Genomic DNA, 15523 nt, shown 5'->3' on the forward strand with positions numbered 1-15523 from the left:
CAGCGGCAAGGAGACAGACCTCCCCGCGGCCGCGACAAGGATGAAGATGATGACGATGATGAAGATATGGATGATGACAAGACCGATGAGCAGGAGTTCCAGAAAGCCACAGAGGTCCTGTGCGTTGACGGTGGTGCTTCTCTGCATACTTCACACCGTCAGCTCAAACAATGGGTGCGGGAAGTCAATGCAGCAGAACCACCCATCGAATCACACAAGCCTCTGAAATGGTCCAGCACGCCTATCATCTTTGATATTGAGGACCACCCTGATCGCATAACTGCGGTCGGGTGTTTGCCGATGTTGGTTTCACCAACTATCCGCAACCTCAAGGTCACTAAGATGCTAGTTGACGGTGGGGCCGGCTTGAACCTGATCTCCTCCGCAGTACTCCAGAAACTCCAGATCCCTGACAGCGAGCTCGAAGAGACCGGCACATTCCAAGGAATCAATTCGGGAAGGAGCAAGCCGAAGGGAAAGATCACGTTGCCGGTAACATTTGGCAGCGAGTTGAACTTCAGGACTGAGAGGGTCACTTTTGACGTTGCTGATTTTCCATTGCCTTACAATGGGATACTCAGCCGTCCAACACTCGCCAAGTTCATGGCAGCCTCTCACTATGCATACAACATGCTGAAGATGCCAGGCCCGATAAGTGTCATCTCTGTCCCTGGCGACAAGAAGGATGCTCTTATCTGCACCGACAAGATCTACCGGGAAGCAGCAGCAGCAACAGATCGCAAGTCACTTGCCGTTGAAGCTCCCGGGGGGAAGAAGAAGGCCAAGTCCGGCAAGAGCTCTGATGCCCACTTCGGCAAGCGCACCTCTTCGGAGTGCTGCGCTACCGTCGAGGACGCACCATCGAGCTCCACCGGCAAGTGTAAGAAGACAATGGTAGCTCCACCAGAGACCAAGAAGGTGTCCGCCAAGGAGGACGGCTCTGGTGGTACCTTCACCATCAGTGCCACTCTCAACCCTAAATAGGAAAGTGCGCTCGTTGCTTTCCTGCGGGCGAACGTCGACATGTTTGCGTGGCAACCGTCTGACATCCCCGCTGTTCCCAGGAAGGTAATCGAGCACCACCTTGCCGTCTGTCCTCATGCGTGGCCTGTCAAGCAGAAAGTCAGGAAACAGGCAGTAGAGCGCCAAGAATTCATCGCAGAAGAAATCAAGAAATTGGAAGCAGCAGGCCTTGTCAGAGGAGTGCTCCATCCTACGTGGTTGGCCAATCCTGTAGTCGTGCGTAAGGCAAACGGGAAATGGAGGCTTTGTATCGACTTTACCGATGTCAATAAATCTTGTCCCAAAGACCCATTTCCCTTGCCACACATTGACCAGATTGTTGACTCCACGGCCGGATGTGACTTGCTTTCATTTCTTGATGCATACTCAGGGTACCATCAGATCTTCATGGCAGAAGAGGATGAGGAGAAGACCGCATTCATCACCCCATGTGGCACATACTGTTTCATACGGATGCCTTTCAGTTTAAAGAATGCTGGTTCAACATTTGCAAGGGTAGTCCATGTTGCTTTTGAGCCACAAATACACAGAAATGTAGAAGCCTACATGGATGACATAGTGGTCAAGAGCAAGGACAAGGCTACTCTGATTCAAGATTTAGATGAAACCTTTGCAAATCTGCGCAAGATCAACCTCAAGCTTAACCCCAAGAAGTGCGTGTTTGGAGTCCCCTCCAGCAAGCTTCTCGGGTTCTTCGTGTCTCAGCGGGGAATCGAAGCCAATCCCGACAAGATCAAGGCCATCGAGCAGATTGAAGCACCGAAGCGCGTCAAGGATGTACGAAGACTTGCCGGTTGCGTGGCTGCTCTCAGCAGGTTTATCTCTAGATCTGCTGAGCGCGCCCTGCCATTTTTCAAAATATTGAAAAAGGCAGGTCCAATGAAATGGACTTCGGAAGCGGAGGCTGCGCTGCAGGATTTGAAGAGATACCTGTCCTCCACTCCGATACTTGTCGCACCTAAGCCACAAGAGAAGTTGCTGCTGTATCTAGCGGCAACCAATCAAGTGGTTAGTGCTGCGTTAGTGGCGGAGAGGGAGGCAGATGATGAGCTAGCAACCACGGCGGATGCATCCAGCGACAAGCAAGGGGCTTCGCCGACAAGCTCTGGTCCCGACAAGGATGGATCTACGCTAGTGCGCAAGGAGGTGCAGAAGAAAATGGTGCAGCGCCCAGTTTACTTTGTCAGTTCCCTTCTCCAGGGGGCTAGGTCAAGGTATTCTGGTGTGCAGAAATTGCTTTTCGGCCTTCTCATGGCCTCGAGAAAGCTGCGCCATTACTTCCAAGCACATGAGATCACAGTTGTCACTCGTTTTCCGCTGAAGAGGATACTGCAAAATCCAGAAGCAACAGGCAGGATTGTTGAGTGGGCACTGGAACTGTCAAGCTTTGGCCTCAAGTTTGAAAGCACTTCAACTATCCAAAGCAGAGCATTGGTAGAATTCATAGCAGAGTGGACGCTGACACAAGATGAAGAAATTCCAGAAACGAGCATCCCCGTCAAGGAAGCAAGCAAAGAGTGGCTGATGTACTTTGATGGTGCCTTCTCACTGCAAGGCACCGGTGCCGACGTGCTACTTGTTGCACCCACCGGAGAGCACCTCAAGTATGTAGTCCAGATGCACTTTCCCAAGGAGCAAGCAACAAACAATACTGCAGAGTATGAAGGTTTGCTTGCCGGTCTCAGGATCACAGCAGACCTTGGGATCAAGAAACTCATTGTCCGGGGTGACTCACAGCTTGTCGTCCGCCAAGTGAACAAAGATTATCAAAGTCCATTGATGGAAGCTTACGTTGATGAAGTGAGAAAGCTAGAAGAGCACTTTGACGGCCTGCAAATGGAGCATATTCCAAGAGCTCAGAACGACATTGCCGATGGCCTGTCGAAGTGTGCCGCGCTTAGGTTACCTGTGGAACCAGGGATCTTTGTGCTCAAGCTAACTCAACCGTCTGTAACGCCGTCAACTGGACAGAGAAAGAAAAGGAAGTTGGTTTCTGGTGACTATTTTCCGGCAGAGCTCCCCGAAGCCGCCGCCAAGAAGGTCCCCAAGATCAACACCAAGAGTGCTGGGGAGCAGTCTGCTCCGGCAAGCCTTAGGGTTTGTTCCGTTGAAGCATACGCTCCCGACAAGCTTTGCTCCGGCAAGCTTGCCGGGGAATGTCAAGCTCCGGCTGAGCCGCAGGTTCTTGCCGTAGAAGCGGATGTTCCCGCAGCAGCAGATGTGCCTTTAGTCCTTGTTGTCGAGCCGCAAGCTCCAGCATGGTCACAGCAGATTGTTCGTTTCCTTCAGACAGGAGAACTTCCCGAAGAGCAAGAAGAAGTGGAAAGAGTAGCCCGGCAGTCAAGTATGTACAAGTTTGTCGACAACACACTATACAGAAGAAGACTCAATGGTGTGAAATTGAAGTGTATTCACCGGGAAGACGGACAGAAGTTGTTGGCAGAGATACATGGAGGCATATGTGGTCACCACATTGGCGCAAGAGCACTTGCTGGCAAAGCATTCTGGCAAGGTTTCTTTTGGCTGACAGCCCTCCAGGATGCAACTGCACAAGTAACCAAGTGTGAAGTGTGCCAGTTCCATTCCAAACAGATACACCAGCCAGCTCAAGCTCTCCAGACGATCCCTTTATCCTGGCCATTTTCGGTCTGGGGGCTCGACATCCTCGGCCCCTTTCCCCGAGCTGTCGGGGGCTTTGAGTACTTGTACGTTGCAATCGACAAGTTCACAAAGTGGCCGCAAGTGGAACCAGTGAGGAAGGTGACATCATAGTCAGCGGTCAAGTTCTTCAGGTCAATTGTTTGCCGTTTCGGGATCCCTAACAAGATCATCACCGACAACGGCATGCAATTCGCGAGCCGCACCTTCATGCAGTACGTCCAAGATCTTGGCGCCAAGGTCTGCTTCGCTTCTGTTGCTCATCCGAGAAGCAACGGTCAAGCGGAGAGGGCAAATGCTGAAGTGCTGCGCGGGCTCAAGACCAGAACTTTCGACAGGTTGCGCAAGTGCGGAAAGAACTGGATTGAGGAGCTGCCGGTGGTTCTTTGGTCGATCAGGACGACACCAAATCGAGCCACTAGCTAGACACCTTTCGCTCTAGTCTATGGAGCAGAGGCAGTTCTCCCCACGGAACTCGTATACGGGTCGCCTCGAGTGCTCGCTTATGATGAGCTTGAGCAAGAGCAGCTGCGACAAGATGACGCGCTACTCCTTGAGGAAGACCGTCTTCAGGCTGTTGTACGAGCTGCTCGATACCAGCAAGCTTTGCACCACTACCATAGCCGCAAAGTTAGTGCCAGAAGTTTCGAGGAAGGCGACCTTGTTCTTCGGCGCGTTAGTCCGCCAAGAATTCCAACAAGTTGACGCCAAAGTGGGAAGGCCCCTACCGGGTGAAACGAGTCACTAGGCCTGGCGCTGTCCGTCTTGAGACCGAAGATGGCATTCCGGTGAGCAACTCCTGGAACATTGAGCATCTTCGTAAGTTTTACCCGTAGGGCGCGGTTGCCGGAACCTGTTCCGGCAACCACCTTTTGTACAAGTCTTGCCGATGTTGCATGTAATCCTTCGTACAATGCCGGGCGTAGACCCCGTGCATAAATAAAGCTCATGTGCTCCGCACATCCTGTCAATTTCTTGCTTTCTAATTTTTGCATGTGTTATCTGACATTTTGTGCAACACCTATTCCCGGTAAGCAATAACAAGCCGTAAGGCTCCATATCTTTATTTTCTCTTCTTTCTTTTTCTCAAGAAGGAAAGGTTCCCTCGCACACAAGTTTGCCGGGGAGAAAGGGGAAGATAATGGTGTGGACCAGGCGTCGTTCAAGAAAGTTTCGCCTTTCCGGGAAGCAAATGACAGAAAAGCTAAGTTGCCAAAGTTTGAGCAATCAGTTTTAAATTTTTAAGTTATCTTCCTCGAACGACCGTGCTTTGTATGGAAAACCTGTGCGCGGAGGAACCAACTCGTAGCTAGTTGCGCCCTTACTTTGTTTCGAGTCCGCTCAACAACTTAAGTGAGCTGCGACTAGTTGCGACAAGGTTTCTTGTCGGTAGCAGCACCGCCAGCAGGCTGCTGATGTTCCGCACTCAGCGCTCGCGGCAAAGGTGCCTGCACCGGCAAGTTCCCTAAAAGCGTAGGGCAAAAACATACAAAGGAAGGAGTCAAGTAAAGGAAATAACATAGCAATCACTACCCAAAATAGAGTTATATTACAAGATAGCTTGTCGCAGCTCTAACAGATTGTTCTCATAACATGGCTAGCAGCGACAAGGAAAAGAAGAAACGGGCTGCCTAATCTACGCGATCGCCTTCAACCCTCTTGATCCCGCTCACCTTGTCCACAATGGGTGCGACAAGGGCCTTGAGCACTTCCAGATCGGCATCCGGCGGCAAGGACTTGAGGACATTGGTGAGGTTGAGGCCTGGGTTGCGGAAGGCCACCTTCACCAGCACCTTCTGAAGAGCCCCCGCGCAGATCTTGCGCGACTCATCGGCCAGCTGCTTTGGGATCCTTTCCCGGAGTCGCTGGAGGGCCGTAGCCACGCCTTTGAAGAACAAGCTGAGCTTTGGCGCTGGGTGGGAGGTGCTCATCGGAGGAGTACCCAACATCCTCCATCCCCAGCTGCGCCAGCTCCCCGTCGATGGTTGCGACAACATCCACGAGCCCTTCCGTCCAGTGCTCCACATTCTCCGTGAAGGTGTTCTAGGCGGCAGCGGCGCTCGCCAGCAGCGCCTCGTTGGCCTTGATCTCCTTCTTCAAGGCCACCTGTTGCTTCCTGGCGCCATCCAATGTCTGGGTCAAAGTGGCCAGCTTCAGCTCGAGATCTGCATTGGAGTCCTTGGTGGCGCTGAGCTCCTGGCCCCTCTCGGAGAGACGACCCTGCAGCTTGCCGAGGGTATGGGCGTCCTTCTCACGCTTGCGCTTGAGCGCGGCAAGCTCCTCGCCGCTCGCCTTGATATCGGCCTCCAGTTGCGCCACCCTCGTCTCCAGCTCCTTCTTGGCGGCCTCGGCAGCTGCGGCAGCATCCTTCGCTTCCTTGAGAGCCCCGCCGATTGATTGCTCGCGCGCGGCGAGTTCCTCCTCGTGGCTGTCAAGATTAACCTTGCGCTGCACCAATTCGCCTTCGTGTGCAAACAGCTTCTCAGCGGCAAGGCGCTGTTGCTCTTCAGCTTCAGCCTTCTCGAGGAGGAAGGCTTTCCGCTCCTCGTCGAGTTGCGCCCGCTCCTCTGCCAGGGACCGGAGAGCTTCCTGGCAAAGACCCCGAAGCTCCTCCGCACGCTTCTCGATGTCCACTCCCGCCTTCGTGACAAGCGCTTCACGGGAGTCCAGTTTGGCTTGTCGGGCGCGGTAGAGCGACAACAGCTTCCACAGCAGCCGTTCCTCCTCAGGCTCGTCGCCGCTGCTGCTTGGCGCGTCGACGAGCGTCAGCCCGGCAGAGGCAAGCACCTCTCCGTCCAAGACTTCTCCTTCAACCGGCGCCCTGGAGCTTGACGCCCAGGGGAGCTTGATGAAGATGCCCTCGCCGGCCTTCAGATAGGCGCCAAGATGGGGCTCCTCGGAGCCTGGTGCTGCAGCAGTGGCGGAGGGATCAGCGGTCGGTGTAGCGCCTGGCGCTCCTGCGGCCTCAGGGCCGTCAGTGCAATCGCCGGGCCCCTCGCCAGCTTCTGCGGCGGCAGCTTTGGCGGCCTCTTCGCCGACGGGATCATCAGCACCGACTTCTTCTTCAGTGGCAGCGGCATCATCAGTTTTGCCGCACGCGTTCTCCTCGCCGGTGGCCTCGGTCTCCATTGGCTCCGTGGCAGATGGATCTGAAGACCAGAAAAGGGAGAAAAGTCAAGCAAATATTCAGAAAGAAAATCAGAAGAAAAAGAACCCAAGGGCAGTTTTTCAGGCAGAGGGATTACCTGCGCTAGGATCCGCAGTCGTGCTCTCCACCACCGGAGGGTCGCTGGCGCTGTCCCTTGCCGGAGAACTGTCCCTTGCCGGAGACTTCTCCCTTGCCGGAGAACGCTCCCTTGCCGGGGAATCCTCCCTTGGCGGTGTAGTCGAAGCAGATGGCGCGTCGGGGGCGGCTTCCGGGCACTCCTGATGAGGCTGCTCAGCTCCTACACAAACCAATCAGTCAGATATCAGCAAAGGAAAAGCACCCATGTGCGCAGTACAGCAGAAAGTAAACCATATACTTACGCTGGGGGCTGCGCTGGGGGCTGCTTTGGGGAATGATTGCCGGGTCCGGCAAGGTAGTCTCGGGCTCGTCCCCTGCTGTCGCGGTGGGTTCGTCCTCGATGACAATCACCGGGGCCTTGGCTCTCTTCGCCGCTCTCTGGGCCAGCGTCCTGAAAAGGAATGAGTTCAGAGTAGAGCAAGTCAGATACAAGGCAAAAACAGCAAAAGTTGAAGAACTACAAGTACATCGAAAAAACTTACTCTTCTTCTTCCTCGTCGGAGCTGAGCGCGGAAAGGTCGAAGTCCGGCCCACCTTCGGCGCGACGAGGCGGAGGAGTAGGTTTCCTTGAGTGCTTGGCGGGAGCTGGAGCAGTGGATCGGGAGGACCCCGCTCCAGTTGCCGCGGCAGCGTGAGGTGCTCCCGCGACAACGGTGCTTGCCGCGGTAGAGCGCGTCGCACGGCGCGGCGGCTGTTGACTCGTCTGCTGCCCCGCTACGTCCCTGGCCTTGCGGAGACGCCTTCTCTGTGGAGCTGGGGGCTCCACTTGCGGCGAGCTGGCTGAAGGTGGGGAGGAGGAGGAGCTGATCGCGCCCTCGGCGGGCTCGCTCGACTCAGCTTCAGGCCCGGCAAGTTCTTCCTTGCCGGCAAGCTCTTCCTCGCCAGCAAACTCCTCTCGGTCGGCAAGGCTTGCTGCCTCTGCTGCCTCCGCCTCCTCCACAGTGAATCCGAACACGCCCGCGGCAGCGGCTGCCGCCGCCTCTTCCAGCCTTGTGGCGATGCGCTGCATCTCGTCGTTGGTGGTGTCGCGGGTGAGGCTCTTCTGCTCATTGGCACGGACCGCTACTTCCACCAGGCTGTCGAAGAACTCCTACACGACATCGTCTGCAGGCTCTTGCCATGTGGGGATAATCCCATGCGAGTTGCATAGTGGCATATTGGCGCGGATGTGGTCGAGCGAAGAGTTGTTGCACAGTGGCACGACGTTCCTCGGCAACCTGAACGCTCCGGGATGTTCAAGATCGTGCTTGAACAGCTCCAGCAGCATCGCGTCCAGTTCCAGCACAGTGAAGTTAAAGTTGAGGCCCGGGCGCAGCCTCATGATGTCCGCCGCATTCTGGAACTCCCAGGCGGGTCTCCTCCTCTCCTGCAGGGGGGTGATGCGGCGGCGGAGGAAATCTGCGCCAACGGCGCCTACAGTCAGCCCGGCAAGCCTGAGGCGTAGGATCCTGGTGACGGCAATCTTCAGCCTAGCATCTTCTGGGGCCAAGTTGCTCCAATCATTGCCTCTCACTACTGGGGCTTGGCGCTCGGCGGTGAATGGCTGCGGGTTCTCCTCGACAATCCAACACCAATCTGCTCTCCACTCGTCCCACTTGCTGCGAAGCTCGCCCTCTAGATAAGCGTCCTTCTTGCCGAGTCTCGAGATCCAAGTGATTCCGCCAGACAAAGGCTCTCCTCTCTCGACTTGGGGTATGAAGAAGTGGCGGAAGAGGGCTACATTTGGATGGACTCCGACAAAGTTTTCACAGAGGTGTGTGAAAACTGCCATGGTTAGGACAGCATTGGGGGTGAAGTCAAGGAGGTGGAGCCCGTAGGTGTTCATGATATCGCAAAAGAATACAGAGAAAGGTGGGCAGAGCCCGCAGTAGAAGAACAACACAAAAAAGGGGTATCCGGTCGGAGCCAGTTTCGAGGCGGCGGCCGAGAGTACCTTCGTGCGCGGATGCGCTCGCGTCTCCGTCGACCAGAAGAGGTAGTAGTACTCCCTCAGCTCCTTCGCGGCGAGCTGGGGAGGGAAAGTCGCCTGCTCCTTTCGCAGCGCCGCGAGCCGCTGCGCCTCGGCCGACTTCACGCCCTTCCCCTTGTCGGCTTTCGGAGCCATGGTGGAGGTGGTGGGGGAGATCGACGGCGTTGGCGGTGCTGGTGGCGATGGGGGCGGAGCGCTGCTCTCTTTCGGCTTTGGGAAGAAGGGGGGAGCGGTGGAGATTTCTGAGAATGAAGTAGCAACCGGCGAGATGTGTGAACTGCCCCTGTTTCCCCTGCTTATAAAGAGGGAGGGGGCGGACGTTCCGCTTTTCCGAATAAAGAAACCACCCACGATCTCTCCCACGACGCCGCATTCAACGTGTGCCGTTAAGGGAGGGCATGGTGGATACGGAGTAAGATACGGCGTAACCTAGGCCGCACGTGCCCGTGCCCTATTTTGGGCCTGGCCCAACAGCGCTCGGCACCGTGTGTGGACCAGGCCCGGGGGCTCCTGTCGGTGTACTAGGATAGGGGTACCCTAGTATCCCGAACTTGTGCACGGGCAGTCGCAGCACCCCGCGGCAAGGCTTGCCAGGTGACCGCCAAGATCCTCCGTGCCTCCTTAGGAGACAAGACCTCGGCAAGAGGAGCTTGCCGGGAAGCCATTCAAGAACAAATCATTCAAGCCAAAGAGACAAGGCCCCGGCAAGAGGAGCTTGCCGGGAAGGCCAATCAAGGCATCTCAAGTAGCTTGCCGCGACGCGCCACGCGTCCCGGCAAGGCCCGGTGAGCGACAAGCTTCCGGGCGCGACAAGACAACGACCGCGGCAAGGCGCTTGCCGTGGTAGGCTACCACTCTGTACCCGCGCTCCAGCACATCCACCAACGTGTCGCCTTGGGGCCTTTCCAGGCACGCGTGGCGAGAGGCTATGCAGCCAGGGGTGCGCGGTGGCAAGCGGTGTTGACAAGATAGCCATCGTGGCAAGCGGTGGCGCCCCTGACGGTCCCTTTCTGCACTGTTTGGGCGACACAGACGGGCATTTAATGCCTTTGTCCCCTTCCGTCAGGGTTAGGTATGATACACTGTATGATACACTGTACATGGTAGTTGTACCTACCGCATTCTTTTTCCATTTTTACCCTTGTCTATGTTGCCACCTGTCGGTGACCCCTTGAGCATATAAAAGGAGGCCCATGCGCAACTTAGAGGGGGTTCGACTACTTCGAAGCTAGAAACACTCTCACGCTCGGTCTGGTAACTCCCAGCGCTCCCGAGCAAGAACTGAATATACACATACATGCAACAGTAGGAGTATTATCTCTCCGGAGAGCTCCGAAGCTGGGTAAACTGCTCGTGTGCTTCGCCTCGATCTGCTCTTCGTGTGATCTCCACCCCCCCCCCCGCCGAACAAAAAGGGGCTCGGTCCGCCGGTCCCATAGGTGTTCGTGGATCAGTTTCCCCGACAAAAACCAACACAAGCTTAAGACGTAGCAAGAAGGATTTCTGGCACCGTTGCCCGGGAGGTCTTCGCTCAAGTCAAGACATACCAAGTACCCATCACAAACTCATCTCCCTCGCATTACATTATTTGCCATTTGCCTCTCGTTTTTCTCTCCCCCACTTCACCATTGCCTTTTCTTTGCCCTCCTTCCGTTCGATCTTGTGTTACCATGTACCTTATTTTTTCTTGCATCTTTGCTTGCTAAAAGTTTATGGATCCTCATCCACTTGCTAATCTCTTTAAGAGATCCGGTTATGATGAACCAATTGCTAGTGAGTTGAGTGCACTAGATTATCTTTATGAGGTTTTGCTTGAAATTCGTGAATCTGAAAATTGTGATGAAGAAATTTATGAAGAAATTCATGGTAGCTCCTTGAATAAAAAGCATGATTGCAATGATTTTACTATAAGTTCTCTTGATGTCAATTGTGAATAATATGCAAAACTCTAAGCTTGGGGATGCTAGTTTTGCTATGTCTACTACTTGTTGCAATGATCATGATTGGGGTGATTCTTCTTATGATCTTAAAAATTTATTTAAGCCCCATGATGAATATGAGATTGATAATAGTGTTTGCAATATTATTGAAAGTGGGTTTGGAAGAGTGTCAACTTTAGATCCCACATATTTGGAGAATGTTCTCTTATGAAATTTTTGATAAAAGTGGGTTTGGAGAGGTCATGACTTTAGTTAATGTTAATCCCACTATTTTGGAAGAGTGTCAACTTTGCATGCATGTGGATCGTGTTGAGAATATTTTATGTGATAGCTATTTTGTTGAATTTTCTTATGATCCCACATGTAATTATTATGAGAAATAAAAATATGGTTGTAGAAATTTTCATGTTACTAAATTACCTCTCATTATGTTGAGATTGCTAATGTTCCTTTCTGTTTCCTTGCATATGCTAGTTTTTGCTTGCTATGATAATTTGTTTTTCTATAAGATGCCTATGCATAGGAAGTATGTTAGACTTAGATGTGTTTATCACGTGTTCTATGATGCTCTCTTTGTGCTTTAATTCTTGTCTTTGATGTGAGCATCATTAAAATTATCAATGCCTAGCTAAAAGGCTTTAAAGAAAAGCGCTTGTTGGGAGACAACCCAATATTTTTCCTTGCTGTTATTCAATAAATATTTCATCTAGATTCTGTTTAGATGTGTTTTCATGTTTCAATTAATGTTTGTGCCAAGTAGAACCTATAGGATAACCTACGGTGATAGTTAATTTGGTTCTGCTGAAAAACAGAAACTTTGTGCGCACGAAAATAATTTTAGTAATTCACAGGAACGTGCTTTTCCGTTGATTCTTCTTTCTGTAGATCAATAGACAAATTTCCCAGGACTTCCTATTTTGGTAGGAGTTTTAGAGTTACATAAGTATTCGAGAGTTATAGATTGCTATAGACTGTTCTGTTTTTGACAGATTCTGTTTTCCGTGTGTTGTTTGCTTATTTTGATGCATCTATGGCTAGTATTGGTGGGTATGAACCATAGAGAAGTTGGAATAAAGTAGGTTTAACACCAATATAAATAAAGAATGAGTTCATTACAGTACCTTATGTGGTGGTTTTTCTTCTTGCACTAACGGAGCTTATGAGATTTCCTGTTGAGTTTTGTGTTGTGAAGTTTTCAAGTTTTGGGTAAAGAATTGATGGACTATGGAATAAGAAGTGGAAAGAGCCTAAGCTTGGGGATGCCCCGGAAGGCATCCCCTCTTTCGTCTTCGTCTATCGGTAACTTTACTTGGAGCTATATTTTTATTCGCCACATGATATGTGTTTTGCTTGGAGCGTCTTGTATGATATTAGTCTTTGCTTTTTAGTTTACCACAATCATCCTTTCTGTACACACCTTTTGGGAGAAGCCCACTTGATTTAGAATTTATTAGAATACTCTATGTGCTTCACTTATATCTTTTGAGCTAGATAATTTTTGCTCTAGTGCTTCACTTATATCTTTTAGAGCACGGCGGTGGCTTATTTTTGTAGAAATTGTTGATCTCTCATACTTCACTTATATTATTTTGAGAGTCTCATAGAACAACCTGGTATTTGCTATGGTTATAAAATTGGTCCTAGAATGATGGGCATCCAAGTTGGGTATAATAAAAACTATCATAGAAAGTGAATTGGATGCTATGATCAATTTGATACTTGATAATTGTTTTGAGATATAGAGGTGGTGATATTAGAGTCATGCTAGTTGGGTGATTATGAATTTAAAGAATACTTGTGTTGAAGTTTGTGATTCCCGTAGCATGCACATATGGTAAACCTCTTTGTGATGAAGTTGGAGCACAATCTTACTTATTGATTGTCTTCCTTATGAGTGGCAGTCGGGGACGAGCGATGGTCTTTTCCTACCAATCTATCCCCGTAGGAGCATGCGCGTAGTGCTTTGTTTTCAATGGCTTGTAGATTTTTGCAATAAGTATATGGGTTCTTTATGACTAATGTTGAGTCCATGGATTATACGCACTCTCACCCTTCCACCATTGCTAGCCTCTCTTGTGCCGCGCAACTTTCAGCGGTACCATACACCCACCATATACCTTCCTCAAAACAGCCACCATACCTACCTATTATGGCATTTCCATAGTCATTCCGAGATATATTGCCATGCAATTTTCCACCGTTCCGTTTATATGACACGCATCATCATTGTCATATTGCTCTTTGCATGATCATGTAGTTGACATCGTATTTGTGGCAAGGCCACCTTCATAATTTTCATACATGTCACTCTTGATTCATTGCATATCCCGGTACACCGCAGGAGGCATTCATATATAGTCATATCTTGTTCTAAGTATCAAGTTGTAAGTAAATAAAAGTGTGATGATCTTCATTATTAGAGCATTGTCCCAAGTGAGGAAAGGATGATGGAGACTATGGTTCCCCCATAAGTTGGGATGAGACTTTGGACTTTATAAAAATAAAAGAGGCCAAAGAAGCCCAAATAAAAAATGAGAGAAAAAGAGAGAAGGGACAATGCTACTATCCTTTTTACCACACTTGTGCTTCAAAAGTAGCACTATGATCTTCATGATAGAGAGTCTCCTATGTTGTCACCTTCATATACTAGTGGGAATTTTTCATTATAGAACTTGGCTTGTATATTACAATGATGGGCTTCCTCAAAATGCCCTAGGTCCTCGTGAGCAATCGAGTTGGATGCACACCCACTTAGTTTCTTTTGTTGAGCTTTCATACATTTATAGCTCTAGTGCATCCGTTGCATGACAATCCCTACTCACTCACATTGATATCTATTAATGGGCATCTCCATAGCCCGTTGATACGCCTAGTTGATGAGAGACTATCTTCCTCCTTTTTGTCTTCTCCACAACCACCATTCTATTCCATATATAGTGCTATGTCCATGGCTCACGCTCATGTATTCCTTAAAAGTTGAAAAAGTTTGAGATTACTAAAGTATGAAACAATTGCTTGGCTTGTCATCGGGGTTGTGCATGATTAAATACATTGTGTGATGAAGATAGAGAAACAGCCAGACTATATGTTTTTTAGGGATAACTTTCTTTAGCCATGATATTTTGAGAAGACATGATTGCTTAGTTAGTATGCTTGAAGTATTACTATTTGGATCTGAACATTCATGCCACAAAGAAGAAAATTACATTGAGAATTATGCTAGGTAGCATTCCACATCAAAAACTCTGTTTTTATCATTTACCTACTCAAGGACGAGCAGGAATTAAGCTAGGGGATGCTTGATACGTCTCCAACGTATCTATAATTTTTTATTGTTCCATGCTATTATATTACCCGTTTTGGATGTTTATGGGCTTTGCTTTACACTTTTATATCATTTTTGATACTAACCTACTAACCAGAGGCCCAGCCCAAATTGCTGTTTTTCTTGCCTATTTCAGTGTTTCGAAGGAAAGGAATATCAAACGGAGTCCAAATGGAATGAAACCTTCGGGAGCGATCTTTTTGGAACAAACGTGACCCAGGGGTCTTGGAGTGGACGTCAAGCAACAGAGGATGCGGCCACGAGGGTGCCCGGCGCGCCCCTAGGGGTGGGCGCACCCCCACCCACGTGGGCCCCTAGAGCGTCCACCGGCCTACTTCTTCCTCCTATATATACCCATGTACCCCGAAAACATCCAGGAGCACCATGAAAACCTAATTCCACCGCCACAACCTTCTGTATCCGTGAGATCCCATCTTGGAGCCTTCGCCGGCGCTCCGCTGGAGGGGGAATCGACCATGGAGGGCCTCTACATCATCTCCAAGGCCCTTCCGATGAGTTGTGAGTAGTTTACCACAGACCTTCGGGTCCATAGTTATTATCTAGATGGCTTCTTCTCTCTCTTTGAATCTCAATACAAAGTTCCCCTCGATCTTCTTGGAGATCTATTCGATGTAACTCTTTTTGTGGTGTGTTTGTCAAGATCCGATGAATTGTGGGTTTATGATCAAGTTTATCTATGATAAATATTTGAATCTCCTCTGAATTTTTTTATGTGTGATTAAGTTAACTTTGCAAGTGTCTTCGAATTATCAGTTTGGTTTGGCCTACTAGATTGATCTTTCTTGCAATGGGAGAAGTGCTTAGCTTTGGGTTCAATCTTGCGGTGTCCTTTCCCAGTGACAATAGGGGCAGCAAGGCACGTATTGTATTGTTGCCATCGAGGATAAAAAGATGGGGTTTATATCATATTACATGAGTTTATCCCTCTACATCATGTCATCTTTCTTAATGCGTTACTCTATTCTTCATGTACTTAATACTCTAGATGCAGGCAAGAGTCGGTCGATGTAGTAATAGTAGTAGATGTAGAATCGTTTCGATCTACTTGTCATGGATGTGATGCCTATATACATGATCATGCCTAGATAATCTCATAACTATGCGCTTTTCTATCAATTGCTCGACAGTAATTTGTTCACCCACCATAATACTTATGCTATCTTGAGAGAAGCCACTAGTGAAACCTATGGCCCCCGGGTCTATCTTTTATCATATAAGTTTACCATCTACTTTTATTTGCATCTTTTACTTTCCAATCTATATCATAAAAATACCAAAAATATTTATCTTATCATATTATC

This window comes from Triticum dicoccoides, chromosome 6B (genome assembly GCF_002162155.2).
Source record: "Triticum dicoccoides isolate Atlit2015 ecotype Zavitan chromosome 6B, WEW_v2.0, whole genome shotgun sequence".
In the NCBI taxonomy this organism is placed as follows: domain Eukaryota; kingdom Viridiplantae; phylum Streptophyta; class Magnoliopsida; order Poales; family Poaceae; genus Triticum; species Triticum dicoccoides.